The sequence below is a fragment of the Dioscorea cayenensis genome, chromosome 7, assembly GCF_009730915.1.
Source record: "Dioscorea cayenensis subsp. rotundata cultivar TDr96_F1 chromosome 7, TDr96_F1_v2_PseudoChromosome.rev07_lg8_w22 25.fasta, whole genome shotgun sequence".
Classification (NCBI taxonomy): domain Eukaryota; kingdom Viridiplantae; phylum Streptophyta; class Magnoliopsida; order Dioscoreales; family Dioscoreaceae; genus Dioscorea; species Dioscorea cayenensis.
This window is the reverse complement of record NC_052477.1, coordinates 15,656,707-15,675,036: the sequence shown is the minus strand read 5'-3', so window position 1 is coordinate 15,675,036 and position 18,330 is coordinate 15,656,707.

The window sequence follows — 18,330 nt, the reverse complement described above, 5'->3', positions numbered from 1 at the left end:
ATTAGGGTTCAATTGCCGTGACCATCGGGTTGAGCTAATTGAGGATTCTCTTGGCCGACTACCATCTAGCATTTCATCCTAAATTCGGGGATCTAATGACAACCCTAGGGGGATTCGTTGTCCAAATCACTCCCTTCACTTTTTGATTATCCCTTGAGTTTGTATTGTGTGTAGTAGTACCCCGGATTTCATTGTAGTTAATTCTTTCTCTTTTTATAATTACTATTCATCTTTCAGATTGTTAGGCTAGGAAATAGACGAAAGAGAAGTAATAGTAGCTCCTTGGGCCCAGGGAATACGACCCACTTGTGCTCTCATGCGAGAGGTATGTACTGCGACCCGTGCTCTTGCGGATCTCGCATCGGTGCATGGGGCTGCCCTGTGGGCGACCATCGGTGATGCGCGCCCGTGGGTAATTTCCGCCGGGCGTGTGATTCCTGCGAGTTGGGCAGATTTTCCGAAAATACGCAGGCGTGGACTCGCCCACTGTGGGACGACCTGTGAACCATGCGGGTGTGGGTAATTTCCGCACTGCGTCGCGAAGTCTGCGGTTGCCCTCCATCACGAGAAAACACGGGGCGTGCGGGCGCCCTGTAAGTTGAGGGCATGTAGATGCCGCCCGTGTGGATATTCCGCTGCAGGCGTGCGGGCAACGATATTTTTCTCGGATGATCGGGGAAGCCGCGCGTGCGTCTTCCCACAGTGGAGTGCAGCACCGCAGGCGTGGGTATTTTCCCTGCGCCGTGTGAGATCGATCTAAGTCGTTTAGAGTTTTTTTCCGGGCGCGCGAGGCGTGCATATGCCTGTAGAGCTTTGAAGTGAGGGAACAGGCGTGGGGAATTTCCACGCTCGGGTGTGGATGCTGCGAAAACGTCAAAAAGTCGCGAGTTACATTTAAAGAGGATGATTTCTATCCTTCTTCACGACTCCGTTTTGCTCGAAAAAGCACTCTCACAACATTCTCCGAGTCCATTGCCTAGTTTGGTGGGATTTTAGCAAGTTTTCCGGCCGACTCTCTATTTTATCATTTCTCCTCGTCGGTAACTTCATTTTCTTCATCTTCTTCGTCAATTCATGATTTCTATTGATTAATCTAGTCAACAATGCTTTCGTTTCTTGATTGGAACAATGATTTTACGTTTAGAGCAGTAAGAGATATTATTGATGTGCATTTTTAGATTGTTGATACTGGCGGTGCATTTCTCACGCCAGTGAATCAACACGGGCTCAGCGGAAATTCCACCGCGACCGTGTGGATTTACTGTGATATTATTTTATCAACTTGTGTGACTAATTTGGTTTAAATTTGGCGGATCATGGGCACCCTAGGACAAAAAGCAAAGCGATAAGAGGCCACGTGGGTCATCCTCACGAGCCCGAGGGCATGCGATTTTCTATTCCCGAACATCAGGCCCGTTATGAGCGCTTATCGAGACTCCGCTTCAGACAGACTCGATTCACGGACATGACTATATTACGAGATCTTGAGGAGGAGATGAGTTCGCTAAGAGATTGAGGACCTTGTTTTGAGGAGGGGTTGGCGGCGATTGTTGACAATTAGAGAGCTAGCTATCACGAGAGTTTACCTTTGGAGGTGCTCTCCCTCGTTTGAGTTTGATAGAGCGTATGGGAGCTTTAGCGAGTTTTGGGCACCATTCGATTCGAGTGTTTGGACACCACCATAGTTTGAGCATTACGCGATTCTCCATACTACATGGCTTATGAGGAGGCATTCATAGATTACGAGAATGCATACGATTTACCTATTGATTATCCTGGAACCTTGACCCCGCAGTGAGCTTACAGTGTGCTATGCGGTCAGGGTCAGTACGAGCCTAGGGTTTCCAAGGCCACATGCCTTTCTCGGCCAGCCTACAGATACCTGCACACAATCATGAGTAGGTCGGTGAATGGCCGTGGAGACAATACTGGTGTCTTCAGCCGTCAGGAGTTGCTGTACTTGTACTCGATGGTAGGCGCAACCCGAGTACACTTGGGGCACATCTTGGGCGATTACATCGGGGCATCGAGACGATACACTAGGGCGGGAGGCGATCTTCTCGGGTCCTTACATTCACGAAGATTAGTCTTTGGGCATGGGTCTCTTGGATTCTATTCGCGGGGGCCTAGAGGCAGGTGTACCCACTCCCCTAGGTCTAGAGGCGATCGCGGTTGATGGGCATGGTCCGCGGGGTTTTGGACGGGGTTTTTGCGTTAGTTTTCAGCCCGAGAGATAGCGAGGATGAGGGTGATGGCCAGGAGCATCTCACCACCCCACGGAGACCTCGGCTGCATCGGTGGAAAGCAGGGTCCCTCCAGTGACCCGAGGAACCACCTCCGATGCATATGTTTTTCACCATCTCGAGACAATGATCGCTTTGAGAGGCTCGAGAATGCTATAGGAGTGGTCAGAGCCGAGGGTTCTTGAGATTAGGGCTCGCGAGGGAGACTCGATTACCACGAGTTCATGGCGCGTTTCGACATATTCAGCGAGATCCTAGGCGAGATGTTGCCTCATCATTACGTCCTGCGGTCGAGGACTCTTGAGTCTACCGCTCGATCTACCTCCGAGCACCTCTATCCTCGACCCCGGCACGAGAGGACCCACTATATGCTTTCCACGTGACAGTGATGGCGGAGGCGGGAGGCGACTTGACACTTAACCTTCCTTTTACTTTTCATGTATTTTACTTTATCTTATTTTATTGTTTTTAAACTTGTTCACTCAGAAAGGATTTTTCCTTCTGAGTTTATGTTATTTTGCATTATCGAGTTGTATTCATTTGCTTCATCTTTTATACACTCGAGGTTATGTTTATGTTTTTCTTGAGCTTCATTTGAATCCCTACGTGTGTGCGTGCGAGATGGTCTTGTCTTCTTGGAGTGAGACTTAGTCATGGGTATGGCCAAGGTGCTTTTGGCACTTGGCCGTGCGAGCTTTCACAACCCGTTGGAACACTACTCCCAATGAATTAGCTTCATCAAACACAACACTAGGAGTCAGGGGAGTATTGTTTTGATTGCTTCTCCCACATCTATTTTTGAATGATATATTTTGAGTGAGCTTGCATGTGTACATTGAGGACAATGTACAACTTAAGTGTGGGGGGGAGTTTCATAATGCGTACATCTTTTCTATTGTTCGTGATTGATATATGCTCACATAGCCAATGGCGGTTCACCGTAGTTGCAATGATTGTATTCTTAAGTCTAGGAGAATTGTTAACATTGAATGTTTTCATACTCTAGTTCTTGCTTGAATTTTTAGGAATTTTTGCCCGATTTACACTTAGTGCACTTCTCACTCTTTGAACTCTATTGGAAACTCATGTTCGATGTTAAAGGGACTAGTTAGGTTTATTTTCTTGTTGTAAAAAAAAAATAAATAAATAAATAAAAAATTTGTTTATTTGTGTTTGTTGGTGGAAAGAGCTACCACCTATGAGTATGAAGCTACTCTCACAAGTCGGATACTAGTTGTGCCCTAATGAGAGAAAGAGCTATCTCATAGGGATGTAAAGCCCCTCGGGTGAAAGAGCTACCACCTCGAAAAGTGTGAAAGCCACCTTAGCGGCCACTTTGGAAAGGAGCTACCTTAGAGGATGTGTGAAGCTACTACCATCTTTTTAAATTTTTGTCACTTTTTGTAGATAAATAAGTCCCTTGTACTTAGTACTTTGAGAAGTATACCTTGGGTTGTTTTGAGTGAGTTCACACACATACACGAAATTCGGGTTGTTGTCCTTTTTTATTCAAGTTTTTAGCTAGAGCAATGCTTTTTCGTATTTAATGTTGAAATTTTCCTTACTTGTAGAATACTTTCTTTGTATACCTTGGTGAACCTAAGGCCAGGCACTTTCAATATTTTCTTCATCAATGCACAGAATGTTTTAATGTTTGCTTGAGGACAAGCAAAAGCTTAAGTGTGGGGGAGTTTGATAAGTGCTTGCATGCGATATGAATCACGGCGTTCATTCCTTATATTGAGCATTACTTTTCTCGGGGTTTTTACATTAATATGTGTGTTTTTATGTTACTTTTATGCGGGTAGGGTTGTGAGGCCGAGTATGAAGGAAATAGGCCAATGTGGATCATAATGCACCTATTTTGGAGGAGATCTTGCTAAGGTTCAAAGCGAAGACATAGGGTCAGGTGTGAGATGCTAGAGTGTGTGCCAACCTCCTCGTGATCCGAGTGAGCACATTTCATTTGGAGGGGCACAAAAGGCGGTCACACTCGAACATTCCGATTTATGCATATAAGAACAAGAGATCCACCAACGTGCACATCATTGAAGAGGCAAGTGATTCACGACGTAAAAGTGTGCCCGTTTGCGTTACCCCAATGAAAGTATGGAATTCGGGAGTATTTCCGGCATAGTACTGTAGCAGGTTACTATAGCAAAACACTGTAGCAAGTACTGTAAGAGAATCCACACGGGCGTGTGGAAATTATCCACGAACGTGTGGAAATTCCATAGGGGTGTGTGACATCATACACGCCCGTGCAGTCGCCCGATTCCAGCCCTATTTAAAGCCGATTTTAGCCGCGATTTTGGTATTCCTTTCTCCATCTTTTCACCAACTTGTGAGAGGACTTCGGCTAGGGTTTCGAGGGGTATTGGCCAAGGTTTTGGAGAAGTTCTACGGCTCTGACATCGTAATTCCATTAGGAAGAAGGTTGGTAGGGGAGCTTCGATCGAGGTGTATCCTATACCAGACGAAGAAATCTTTGGACGACGAGTAGAGTACTCTCCACAAGACCATCGAGACGACCATCAAGGGGGTTTCTTTATGGATTCATTGCTTTTACATTCGATTTCTTTGATTGTATTAAGCTCCATGGAGAGCTAAACCCCTAGTGGGTACTTGGATGATTGTGAACCCTAGGATGTATTCGTTTCATTGAATTTCTTTATTATGCTTTTAATAAATTGATGTTTATTATGAGTTCCAACCTTGAATGCTTGATTGTATGAACATTTCCCCTAGAGTGACACTAGAGTTGAGAGTTCTTGTTGGTAACCTTGTGAGTGAGTGACACACCACGAGTGTTAGACAAAGCTAGGTTGGAGAGGGTTGAGAGGGTGAGTCGAGAGGTACAGGAGCGTCCCTTTTCCCCTCCGACGTGATAGATTCTACCTCCGTTCCTCGAGTTCTTGGCGGCCATAATAGAGTGAATGATCTAAGGGATGAACCTCCGCTGGGCTAGTTGCGCGTGCAATGGAGTGAAGCGTTGAGAGGATCTTAGTATCTAGGGCTTAATTGTGGCTAGGGACCTTCCGCCTAGACCAAAGGGTTAGGTCTATATTTAGGAAGAGATTTATCACTTAGAATCCCTAGAGCTCATTGCAACTCTATGCGAGTACGAGGTGTTGAGATTGTTCAATTTCTCCTCCCGGACATGTATAGAGTTAGGCATAGTTGACCTTAGATTTGGGACTTTGTATGTAAGGATTTCCATGACTCACCATTGCATTGATTAGGAAGCATAATAGAGAGTTCTTGCACTTGAAGCGATTATCCTAGGTGAAGCATTATCCGAGTATCCCATCTTTATCGATTGCCTTACCCTCTTCTTACTTTTGCTCTTTCACTTGTTGATTTTATTGTTGAGAATTGAATCAATTTCACACCTATCACAATTGATCTTCCACATAGCTAAGATTCAAATTAAGTATTTTCAAACCTACTCCCTGTGGATTCGACCCCGCTCACCCGGGATTATTACTTCGACAAGCCTGTGCACTTGCGGGATATAAGCAAGGGGAACTTGTTAGTAGCCCTTTCCAAAGTGACCGCTAAGGTGGCTTTCACACTTTCGAGGTGGTAGCTCTTTCTACCCGAGTGGTGGCTTTCACTCATCCTATGAGATAGCTCTTTCTCTCATTAGGGCATAACTAGTATCCGACTTGTGAGAGTAGCTTTGTATTTCATAGGTGGTAGGTCTTTCCACCCAACAAATACAAATAAACAATAAAACTATTTTGTTCCTTCTTTTCATTTTCAATTTTTTGTTTTCAAAATTTAGCAAAAGAAGTAAACCTAACTAGTCCCTTTAACATCGAACATGAGTTTCTAATAGAGTTCAAAGAGTGAGTAGTGCACTAAGTGTAAATCGGGCAAAAATTCCTAAAAATTCAAGCAAGAACTAGAGCATGAAAACATTCAATGTTAACAATTCTCCTAGACTTAAGAATACAATTATTGCAACTAAGGTGAACCACCATTGGCTATGTGAGCATATAACAATCAAGAACAATAGAAAAAGATGTGTGCACTATGAAACTCCCCCACACTTAAGTTGTACATTGTCCCCAATGTACACATGCAAAGCTCACTCAAAAATATACATCCTTCAAAAAGCAAATGTGGGAGAAGCATTCAAAAACAATACTCCCCGACTCCTAGTGTTGTGTTTGATGAAGCTAATTCCATGGGAGTAGTGTTACGGGCTGGCATGAAGCTCACACAGGCAAGTGCCAAAGCACCTTGGCCGTGCCGATGACAAAGTCTCAATTCCCAAGAAGACAAGACCATCTGCACGCATACACGAGGGGGTCGGTGAAGCTCAATAAAAATAAAAAACCACTCAAGTATACAAAAGATAGAGCAATCAATACAACTCGAGACCACAAAAATGAAAAATAAACTTAGAAGGAAAAATCCTTTACGAGTATACCAATCCAAAAATAAAATGCGAGAAAAATAAAAATGCGAAAAAAATAAGAACAAAAGAAGGTAAAAAGGCCCTACAAAGTGTCGGTGTCAATAGCTAGTACATCCGTTTCCGTTCTTTGGTGAAAATGATCTTTGGTCTCTGCAAAAATAAATGAAGATTGTCAAAGAAAAGAAAGAGAAGCTTACCGACAAAATGAGAATGAAAAGAATATAAAATGGCGAGAAAACTCAATTAACAACCACAGTAAAAGCGATGGTGAGAGGTCGGGATAGAGCAAGGATGTGTTCTCAAAAGCGTTTGAGGGTGAAAAAGATAAAAGAAAACCGAAAAAGATTTTTAAAAGAAAAACCTGTGGTTCTAGCATTTTACGTACATCCACACGGGCGTGTGAAAAACTATCCACGCCCGTGTGCCCGACTCCGAGGCGAGGCCTTGCGCCCATGTGGACTCTCCATGCAACCGGGAAAATTTCTCTAAGACCCACGCCCGTGCGAAAATTCCACACAGGCGTGGACATTCACAGGCCCAACTCACAGGGGCAAACACATGCCCCTATGTCTTCTCAGGATGGAGAGATCTTCTACAAAGATTCGCACGGGTGTGAGAAAATTACCCACGCCCGTGTGTGGTTCACAAGGTGGCCCTACGAGGGCGAGTCCATGCCCTGTGTGCCCTCGGGATAAACCGTCCCAACTCTGCGGGAAATCACTGCGCTGTGCAGGAAATTACACCTGGGCGTGTGATAGTCGCATGGTCGTTCACAAGGGCGGCCGCACGCCCCTGTGCCTTCTCTGGATGAGCTCGCAATGCAAATCCATGGGCGTGGGGAAATTCCACACACCCGTGTGTTTTCTCTGGATGCCTTAGAAAATTCTGCAGGCTCTGCAGCAATTTTTTTAACATGCTTACACACTCAGAGCCTGCCCTAATATGTAAGTTTTACTAGTGAAAAACATGAGAAATAGCTCAAACGACCAAAACACATGAAAGCACAAGATAACACCAACGGTCCACAAGAAAAGCATAGCAATGGCATATAAGAATCAAAACAGCAACACTCAAGCTCTTATTCATGCAAACACTAAACTAAAAAATAGGAAAACAGTAATTGCTTGGGTTGCTTCCCAAGAAGCGCTTGTTTTACGTCACTAAGCTTGACGTACCTCTTCTTTACCTTATGGAGGCTTGAAAAGAGTGTGTTCCTCCCGACTAGATATTGCATAGCTACTTCTTTTAAACCAAAAATCTAATTGCCGGGGTGGAATATTTGTTGGAGAGTCCAACCATCTTACCTTTGGCCTCCAAGGAAATAATTTGGGTTGGGAATTGTCCAAGCTTAGCATAGGTGGGTCTTTGGATGGTTTCAATCTCCTACCCACATCTTCTCCCAAACCCAAAATATCTTTCTTGCAATTTATGAATTGATCAATCCCAAAGAGTGGTGCTTGTTCCATTACCCTAGGATTTACTTCTTCTTGTTTATTTTCAGCTTGAAAGGAACATGACACTAGCAAATCCCTTGAAAAATTTTTCTCGCTCACAAGCACAATCCTCATTCACGCTGCCCAAAAATCTCAAAAATGGTATTCAGCTTCTCCCTTTTTCATTTTTCTACACCAATGCACTCAATTTGCCCAACTTCTTCATTGTCGTTCACTACCACATCATCTCTACATGGAACTTGAATTGCTTGCTCAAATGCTTGTTGTTCCTTGGAGAGTGTGTCAAGTATCCCTCTAATTGATGCTCAAGGTTTTTCATAGGAGGCTTCATGACATGTTAGTGTGGTCTCCATATTTTTGGACCTTGAGACATCGGATGCTTCAATGAAGTTAGCTAATACTCTTTTGCAAGCTGAAGTGCATCCTCTCCGAGTATTTCACCCTTTTTACTTTCCTCTTGAGGGCTTCCCAATATTGTCCATCACTATTCCACAAGACGTTTGGGTAGCCCTTTTCAATTGGATGATATGTGTTGCAACAAGGAATGCTCGTTGTTACGAAGGAAAAAAATTCTATCAACTTTTTCACTCGGAGCTTTAGCTCGCAAATATAGAGCAACGACTCGGGTCAATCATCATTTAAAAATCCTTGCAAGAAAAAAAGTAAGACATGACAAAAGAAAACAAATGAGAATGATGGAAGAATAAGAAAGTGTGAAATAATTTTTAAATTTTTTTTTTTAAAAAAAAACAAATCAAAAGCGGTGATAGATAAGAGATGTGAAATAGAATGAAGGATAAATAGCTAAGAAAAACAAAGTGCAAAAGTATCTCTAAACGCCTACTCCCGGCAACGGCGCCAAAAACTTGACAAGATCCCCTTGCGTATATCCCACAAGTGCACGGGTTTGTCGAGTAATAATCCCGGGTGAGTGGAGTCGAATCCACGAGGGAGTGGGGGAGCAAAGACACTTAATTCGATTATTAGCTATGTGGAGTATCAACAATGATAAAGTGTGGTAATGATTCAATTCTCAGAAATTAAAAAGCAACAAGTAAGAGAGCAAAAAGTAAGGAGGAGGCAAGGCAATCGATAAAGATGGGGTACTCGGATGATGGTTCACCTAGGATAATCACTTCAAGTGCAAGAACTCTCTATTGTGCTTCCTAATCAATGCAATGGTGAGTCGTGGAAATCCTTACATACATAGTCCCAAATCTAAGGTCAACTATGACTAACTCTATACATGTCCCGGAGGAGAAATCGAACAATCTCAACACCTCACACTCGCATAGAGTTGCAATGAGCTCTACGGATTCCAAGTGATAAATCTCTTCCTAGATTTAGACCTAACCCTTTGGTCCATGCGGAAGGTTCCTAGCCACAATTAAGCCCTAGATACTAAGATCACCTCAACGCTTCACTCCATTGCATGCGCAACTAGGCCCCAGCGGAGGTTCATTCCTTAGACCATTAACTCTATTATGGTCACAAAGAACTCGAGGAACGGAGGTAGAATCTATCACGTCGGAGGGGAAAGTGGATGCTCTTGTACCTCTCGACTAACCCTCTCAACCCTCTACAACCTAGCTTTGTCTAACGCTCGTGGTGTGTCACTCACTCACAAGGTTACCAACAAGAACTCTCAACTCTAGTGTCACTCTAGGGGAAATGTTCATACAATCAAGTATTCAAGGTTGGAACTCACAATAAACATCAATTTATTGAAAGCATAATAACGAAGTTCAATGAAGCGAATACATCCTAGGGTTCACAATCACCCAAGTACCCACTAGGGATTTAGCTCTCCATGGAGCTAAGTACAATCAAAAGAAATCGAATGTAAAAAGCAATGAAATCCATAAAAGAAACCCCCTCGATGGTTGTGTCAATGGTCTTGTGGAAAGTCCTCTACTCATCGTCCAAGGATTCCTTCAGTCCGGGTATAGGATACGCCTCGATCGAAGCTCCCCTACCAATCTTCTTCCTAATGGAATCACGATGTCGGAGCCGTAGAACCTCTCCAAAACCTTGGCCAATACCCCTCGAAACCCTAGCTGAAGCCCTCTCGCAAGTTTGGGAAAAGATGGAGAAAAGAATGCTGAAATCGGGGCTGAAATCGGCTTTAAATAGGGCTGGAATCGGGCGACTACATGGGCGTGTATGATGTCACGCCCCTGTGGAATTTCCACACGGGCGTTGATAATTTCCACACGCAAGGTTCCAAACTTCAAATTAACACTAATTCTTCAACTATAAACATGGATTACACCCTCAACTATGCCACATACACGAAAATCAATTTAAATCACCAAAATTTTCCATGAAAACTTCAACACCATCAAAAATTCATCAAAGCACCCACTCATGAATTTATTACTACAGAAATGAAAATCTAAACTAGAAAACATTTAAAAAAACTTGGGTTTGCCTCCCAAGAAGCGCTTGTTTTACGTCACTAAAGCTTGACGTACCTCTTCCTTACATTATGGAGGCTTGAAAAGAGTGTGTTCCTCCCGACTAGACATTGCATAGCTACTTCCTTTAAACCAAGAGTCAACTTTCCGGGATGAAGTATTTGTTGGAGAGTCCAACCATCTTACTTTTGGCCTCCAAGGAAACAATTTGGGTTGGGAATTGTCCAAGCTTAGCACAAGTGGGTCATTGGATGGCTTCAATCTCCTACCCACATCTTCTTCCCTTCCCAAAACCTCTCTCTTGCATTGTAAGAGTTGATCAATCCCAAAGAAAGATGCTTGTTCCATTAACTTGGGGTTTGCTTCTTCTTGTGTATTTTCAACTTGAGAGGAACATGAGACTAGCAAATCCCCTAGAAAATTTCCTCGCTCACAAGAACAATCTTCATTCACACAATCCAAAATCTCAAAATGATATTCAACTTCTTTCTTTTTATTTTCGACATCAATGTACTCAATTTGCCCAACTTCTTCAATTGTGCTCATGGCCTCATCATGTCCCGGAGACATTTTCCTTGCTTGTTCAAATTCTTCTTTTTCCTTAGCAAGCATGTCCAAGATCTCTCCTAATTGATGCTCAATGTTTTTGATGGAGACATCGTGACAACTTAATGTGGCCTCAATATTTTGGAAACGGGCATCGGTTGCTTCAATAAATCTCGGTAACACTCTTTCCAACCGAAGTATATCTTCTTCAACTTTCTCATCCCATTGAAGTTCTTGTTGAGGTGCTTCCCATTGTTGTCCATCAATATCCCATAAGAGGTTTGGGTAGCTCCTTTGATTTGAATGATAGTTGATGCGATATGGATTGTGTTGTTGATGAACATTGATAAATTGATCAATTTTTTTCTAGTGAGAACATCAACCTCGAAAAATATAATTCTACAACTGGATTAATCATCATTCAAGTTCCATGCAAGAAAAAAGTAAATAAGACAAAAATAAAAACAAAAATAGAACGGTGGAAGAAGATAGAGTGAAATAGATAAAAAAACAAAATAAAAAAATCGATGAGAATGATGGAAGAAAAAGAAAGTGTGGAATAGACAAAAATAAAAGAAAAAGATAAGTGGCTAGAGCAACAAAAGTCCTAGCGTTCCTAATATCCTATTCCCCGACAGCGGCGCCAAAAAAACTTGACACGTCCGAATATGCGTGTATGTACACGCAAGTGCACGGGTGTCGAGTAATAATTACCCGGTGAGTGGGTAGTCGAATCCACAGGGAGCAGGGGCTACTAGTACTAACTTCTTCTCGCTTTCTAACCTAATGATAAATGGAAAGGTGTGGTGATCTAATGTGCGAAGAAGTGAATACCGGAGACAAATATGCAAGGGTTAAATGGATGGAGATCTCAATCGAGTAAAAAGTGAGGGTATTCGAGTCAATGCTACCCCTAGGATTCAGGTATTAGGTACCGAATAAGCAAAGTGTTTCTATGATGAGTAAGTTAAGTCATGGAAATCCTAATATAATCGGATCCGGCCTCCCGATCACCGATACTAGTCCCCTACGAGGTCCCGGTGGAGAAATCGCTCAATCTCAACACCTCACACCACATATGACTGCAAAGCACTCTAGGGATTCCAAGAGTTATATCCGATTCCTAAAGATTGATCCAACCCTAATTCCCGCCGAAGGATCCTAACCCCCTACAAGGTCCCGAAGGAGAAATCTCTCAATCTCACGCCTCACACCAAATATGGTTGCATAGAGCTTAAGGAACGGAGATAGAATACACTCAATCGGAAGGGAGAGGGGACACTCCACTATCTCATGACTCACCCTCTCAACCCTCTTTAACCTTGAAGTTCTAACTCTAATGGAGACCTCTCTCACATCAAAGTAACAAATCATGCAAATCCAATCAACCACAAGGATTAATTAAACAAGCAAGCAATGAGAATACAAGATTAAAAACTTAATCAAACTCGGATTAAATAGAAATACTAAGCAAATCCACAAAAGATGAGAATCCTAGGGTTCACAAGCCCAAATACCCTCTAGAGTTTTAGCTCTCCATGGAGCAACATACAAAAACACACCATCAATGAATGAAAGTACATTAAAACCATAGAAATAAACTCCCTTATATATGAACTGATGGCCTTGATGGAGAGCTTCGACGTCTTGAAGGACCAACTCGAAGCTAGGTTCACGGTGGCTTCCTTGATGCTATGACGGAGGAGGAATCGATCAAAGTTGGTGACGAAGCGCCTCCAAAGCCGCAAAGACCTCCTCTCCAAACCCTAGCCGTCTCACCTCTCAAGAGCCGCACAAAGATCGAGAAAGAATAAGGCAAAACTGGCTATTTATAGGGCCTTAGATCGCGTCATCACGTGCCCTCACGCCCATGTTGATTTTTCCACGCGCTGCGTGGTGCAAGAATTTCCACGCGGGCGCGCGGAATTTCCACGCGGTCACGTGAACAGTAATTTTACTACAGTACTGATGCAGTGAAATTGCTACAGTACTTTTCACAAAAACGCGATCCAAATACTCTTCTCTTAAGGCCACATGTCCGGGACTGCGTCCATGTGGTAGGCTATAAAACTTTTTCTTCATCGACGTATCTTTGAGAGGTCTTGCAATCTTCACAAAGAGAAGGAATATGAAGTCGTGGCTGCCTTTTGTGCCCTTCCAAATAGTGAATTGACTTGAATCTTCTTGGAAAGTTGGCACACATCTCCATGTTTATGAACTGCTCTCGTGTCTTTGATCCTTGAATTGAACAAGAACTCCCAACATTGTGTCTTTATAGCCTATCTTTGCTTCCTTTTTACTCTTTAAGGCATTCACAACCTATATGCATAAAAGAACACCAAATACACAATATGAGACATAAACCACAGTAAAAAAATGATGCTCAATGCATGTAAAACATATATAAAAATATGTCTACTCAAGCACTTATCAGAAAACATCAGAAAATCCTTTGACCACTTGAATATCATCTAACACTGGCCCTTCTGATTCATCTTCCACCAATCTTACAAGAAATCCTGAGCATCCACCCAAGAGTAATTTCCGATCTTGTAAAGCGGAAATCACACGAGGCGGTGACACAGACTCATTTCGCTGAAAGGTGAATTCAGCTTCATCAGGGATTTTAAACACTACCCTTTTTGCGTAACAATCGACTATGGCATGGAATTTAGACAAAAAATCCATTCCCAAAATAACATCATAGTCAGTAATACACATAACATGAAGACGAGCTAGCAACTCATGATCGGCAACAATAATAGAGACGAGTCTTCACAGTGCTCTACTAAGAACAATATCAACTCCCAAAGGGGTGGCAACACACAAATCATACTCAAAAAGTAGTAGCAGGGTAAAAATATGCTTCCGAGTAAAAGCGGATCGAGATAAATGAATGTGTAGCTCCGAATCAAATAAGACACGTGCATATCTTTGAATAAAGCGATAATATACGACACCACTTTGCATTTGAGGCATGAGCATCCTCATGAGTCAATGCATAAACACGTCCCTTGTGTCTCTCGGCCTTCCCGCTTTTTCTTTGAGTTGAGGATAATGGTTGCTCACCCGACCACCTCCTTTTCCTCGAACGCCCTGACCCACGGAACCCACGAGATTTAGGTCTTTGGTATATGTCTAGAATTTTTATACGATGGATGATCTACGTGCTCTGAAGAGCGCATCTGTGGACACATAGCAATATGGTGCTCCAGACTGCCACACCTGTAATATTCCCCTGTAGTACGCCCGTAATCCTTAGAGTGATGCGCACCTCCGCAAGTAGAGCATCTCCTCTGGCTAGAATTGGAAGAAGCAGGTGGTAATCCTCGAGGTCTCTGAGCTGGTGGCTCACTCATTGTCTAAGACTTATTCTGATCAACATCAAACCTGGATCTTCCTCCATTCCCAGTATTACGATCTCCCATGTTGTCAAAACTTCTATCTCTCTTCTTCTGAAATCTTCTGCTTTGATCCCTGGTGTCACCCCAAACAGTGTCCAATGACTTAGCGCGCCCTACCACCTCACTGGCCGTGGTCAGGTGTAAAGCAGCTAAACCCCTCCGAATATGTGCCTGCAAGCCCCCCTCAAAGTGTCGGGCCCTGCTTTGATCATCATCAACCAACTTCGGAGCATACCTAGAAAGCCTATGAAATTCCATCTCATACTCATCAATAGTCATACTTCCCTGAGTCAAGTTAAAGAACTTTCTCTCAAACTGCAACATCTTGTCTCTGTTGAAGTATTTACAGAAAAAAGGCTTTCCTCAGCTGCTCCCAAGATTCGAACTCCTTTCCCTGACGAATGCGAAGTTCTCCTCTGTACCAGTGGTTTGTCGGGCCCTTGAGCATGTACACTCCGAACCTAAGCTTTTCTTCTTCATTACACTTCATCACTTTGTAAAAAGCTTTTCTCCATTTCTTCTAACCAAACCTCCACATCATTAGGATTGGTAGTGCCCTCAAACGGTAACGGACCAGATCTTTTGAATTCCATAATAGTCTTCTCCTTAAGCTCCCCAGGAAGTAGGCGGAGGCGAGGAGGAGGAGCGGTGGTGGGGATGGTCTTTGCTTTGCATGTTGGTGTCTCCGGGTCACACACCATCCCTACCACTTCTTCAACCAACTCCATCATAGCTTCATCTCTATCCATCCTTCCGGTCCCTTCTTTAGCGGGGGCATCCGCAGAAGTCGATGCTCGCCCAAACAACTCTCCAACACTCCTACTGGCATCTCTACGGGGTGCCATTCGCAGAGTAAACCCAATCAAAAATCAAACAAAAACTCTAAAAGTTTAACTAACTTTTGAGAATGTAAAGCTAACACATAAGTCACCCCTAGCAATCTAAATCAGGAAGTCTATAAGGAATACTAGGATCAAGATTAACTGAGAACTCTCTGATACCACTAAATTTGTCATACCCCGAACCCGGCTCGCTGAGCTCGATTACTCGACAAAGCGCACACACCAACCAAGAGCGAGGCCCGAGTAGGGCATGCAAGGCCTCAAAACCTGTTCTCAAAATCACAAAAACCCTAACGAGAGAAGCAAAACTAGAAACAAGAACAAAGTTCAACACTAAAAAGAAATAACTAAGTGTCTTGCATAGTCATTACAAATTTATTCAAACAAAAATCTATGCCCACAACAAAGCGGGACTTATTACAAGCGAAATAAATTGGCGATGACCCAACGATCCCTCGCTAAGCTATCCACTACGACCCTTACTCTTGATCCGAAAAAAATTACAACAATATTTATGAGCTTGATGCCTCGAGTAAGCACCACTAAAAATATAGGGATCAGTCGCACAAAAACATAATTTGTCGAAAATGCAAAATACTAAATGAATTTTGTTTCAAGTAAATACCAATGTAAAACACTAAGTGTATAGGTCCCCCAAGTAACTATTGCCCAAAACAAAATTACAAAATTCACATGTTTACCCTCGGTGACCCGAGACAAAATTTAACAAAAGACATATTATTTTACCCTCGGTGACCCCAAGCCAAAAATTATCGGAGGCCGTTATTCTTCACCCGACGGAGCGGTGGGAAAACTATAGTTTCTAGAACAAAATACGTGTCAAACACGATCGAGTGTTTAACCCCCAGGATGTGAGGTTATTGCATAGTTAGTTGGGGACTAGTTTCTATATCAAAGTACCTTGTTCACAAAACTATGAACTAACAAAATTCAAAGCAAGCAAAGTACAAGAATTTACGAGTAACATGATCCCAATTTTTGTCATATTAAAAATACATTAGTTAATGGAATACAAACATGAACAGATAATAAAAATAATAATATTCTTTAATCAAAAATTAAATAAATACCGAAATTCAAAATAAATAAATAATTGCACAATCTGAACTTTAAACACATGAATTATTCACAATTTAAAGTATTATCGAAAATTCGAAATTTTTAAACAGATCATAAATCAATACAGTGTATGAAATTCCAAAAGTAAAAAGGATCAGGATTTAAAAGAATTATTTGAAAATTCGAAATTTAACTAAATCAACACGTGGGAATTCCAAAGAATCTCATTAATTTGAATATTAAATAAATTAAAATAATTCTGAAAATAATATAAACAATATTTGAATAATAAACAGAAACCTAATTATCACAAAATAAATAAATAAAATACTTGTTTTCACAAATTTAGCTAGTTTCAAAAAAGTCGTATAATTTATATGTGGATACTTACCTAAATGTCTCACAACTCCAAGACTCCAAATCAGATTATCAAAATCAAGCACTCGAAGGATGCCCTAACAAACATAAAGCATGTGCATAAATGAATGAATAAACACAAAGGTTGGTGAACACATATCAAATTCCTTAAGGTAGTCTATGGGGTGGAAACTAAGGATGAGAATAAGCAAGATCCCACAACCACAATAAAATTCAAGCACCTACTTTGGATTTTTCTTCACAAAATTCAACGATGAACAAAATATCAAGAGCCTACAGCCAAGGCCACCACACGACACAAGAAGAGATAGGGTTTCCTCTTGTTTTCTACTCTCCTTTTATTTAAAAACCAAAACAAATATCGTGTGAGGATCCTCGCTCGGGTGTTACGGAACGATAAATCGAGATCCCAGGGAGGTCGGGGATAAGATAAGGGTCTCCTATTAAAAATATAAATAAGTAGATAAATTTAACTAAAAAGTAATTTAAAAATTAATTAAGAGGATGGGGTCCACTAGTACACAAAAGGAAAAAGGATTTAGAACGCTCCGAGCCTTGAGTGAGGATGTACCTTATCAAACCCTCCGTAGGTGGTCACCATGAGTCATAGGAGAAATTGTTGAATCATTGCTTAGTCATTGCATTCGTTAAGGAGATTAGTCCTAGGCATTGTCTTTTCATTGCTATCTCTTCAACCCAAAACCATGTCTCTTCTTCCTTTTCTCTTCTTTTTACTTACATCAGTTTAATTCATTCAATCTAATCTTTGAGTCGGCTAAATATTAGGAAACGAATGATTATCTAGAGCTATACCACTCTTATTTATTTAACTACCAAATCATATTTGGTACACTTTTACTTCTATACTGACCGTGCACTTTCGGTTATGCATAGGGTGTATCATGTTTTTTTGGCTTCGTTGTCAAGGACTAGGAACTCTTAAGAAAGTTTTACTTCCTAGTAATTTAAACATTTATTTCCTTTATACATATTTGATTCTTTTTTTTTTGTTCTAGTTTAAATTTTTAGATCCTTTCTTTGTTTCAAGAGGGCCAGAATATTGAAGAGTTGCTGGAAGCTTTGAGGTATCATCCGAATGTTCTCCATAAAGAATTACATCTCATCGATCTATTATCTTTGTTTGCACAAGAAAGTTATGTTTGTTGTTTTGGGGAGTACGAGGATGACAGTAGTTTAGTTATAACGATAGCCGCAATGCATGAGAAATCTTTACAATGGAGTAGTACAGTGTTAAAGTGTCAAGAAGAAATACATAGTTCGGAGCAACTCATGTCAATATCATTATATGCAGTGCAAAATACAACACATATCTTCGAAGAGGCCAAAGTTGAGAATGAGAAAGTTGATTTTCAACCTATGAAAAGTGGGACGTCCGAATATGCGTGTAGACCGCAAGTGCACGGGTGTCGAAGTAATAATCCCAGATGAGTGGGTATCGTATCCACATAGAGTAGGGAATAAAGACACTTAAGTTGTTTCTTAACTCATGTGGAAGATTAATAGTGATATGTGTGATAAG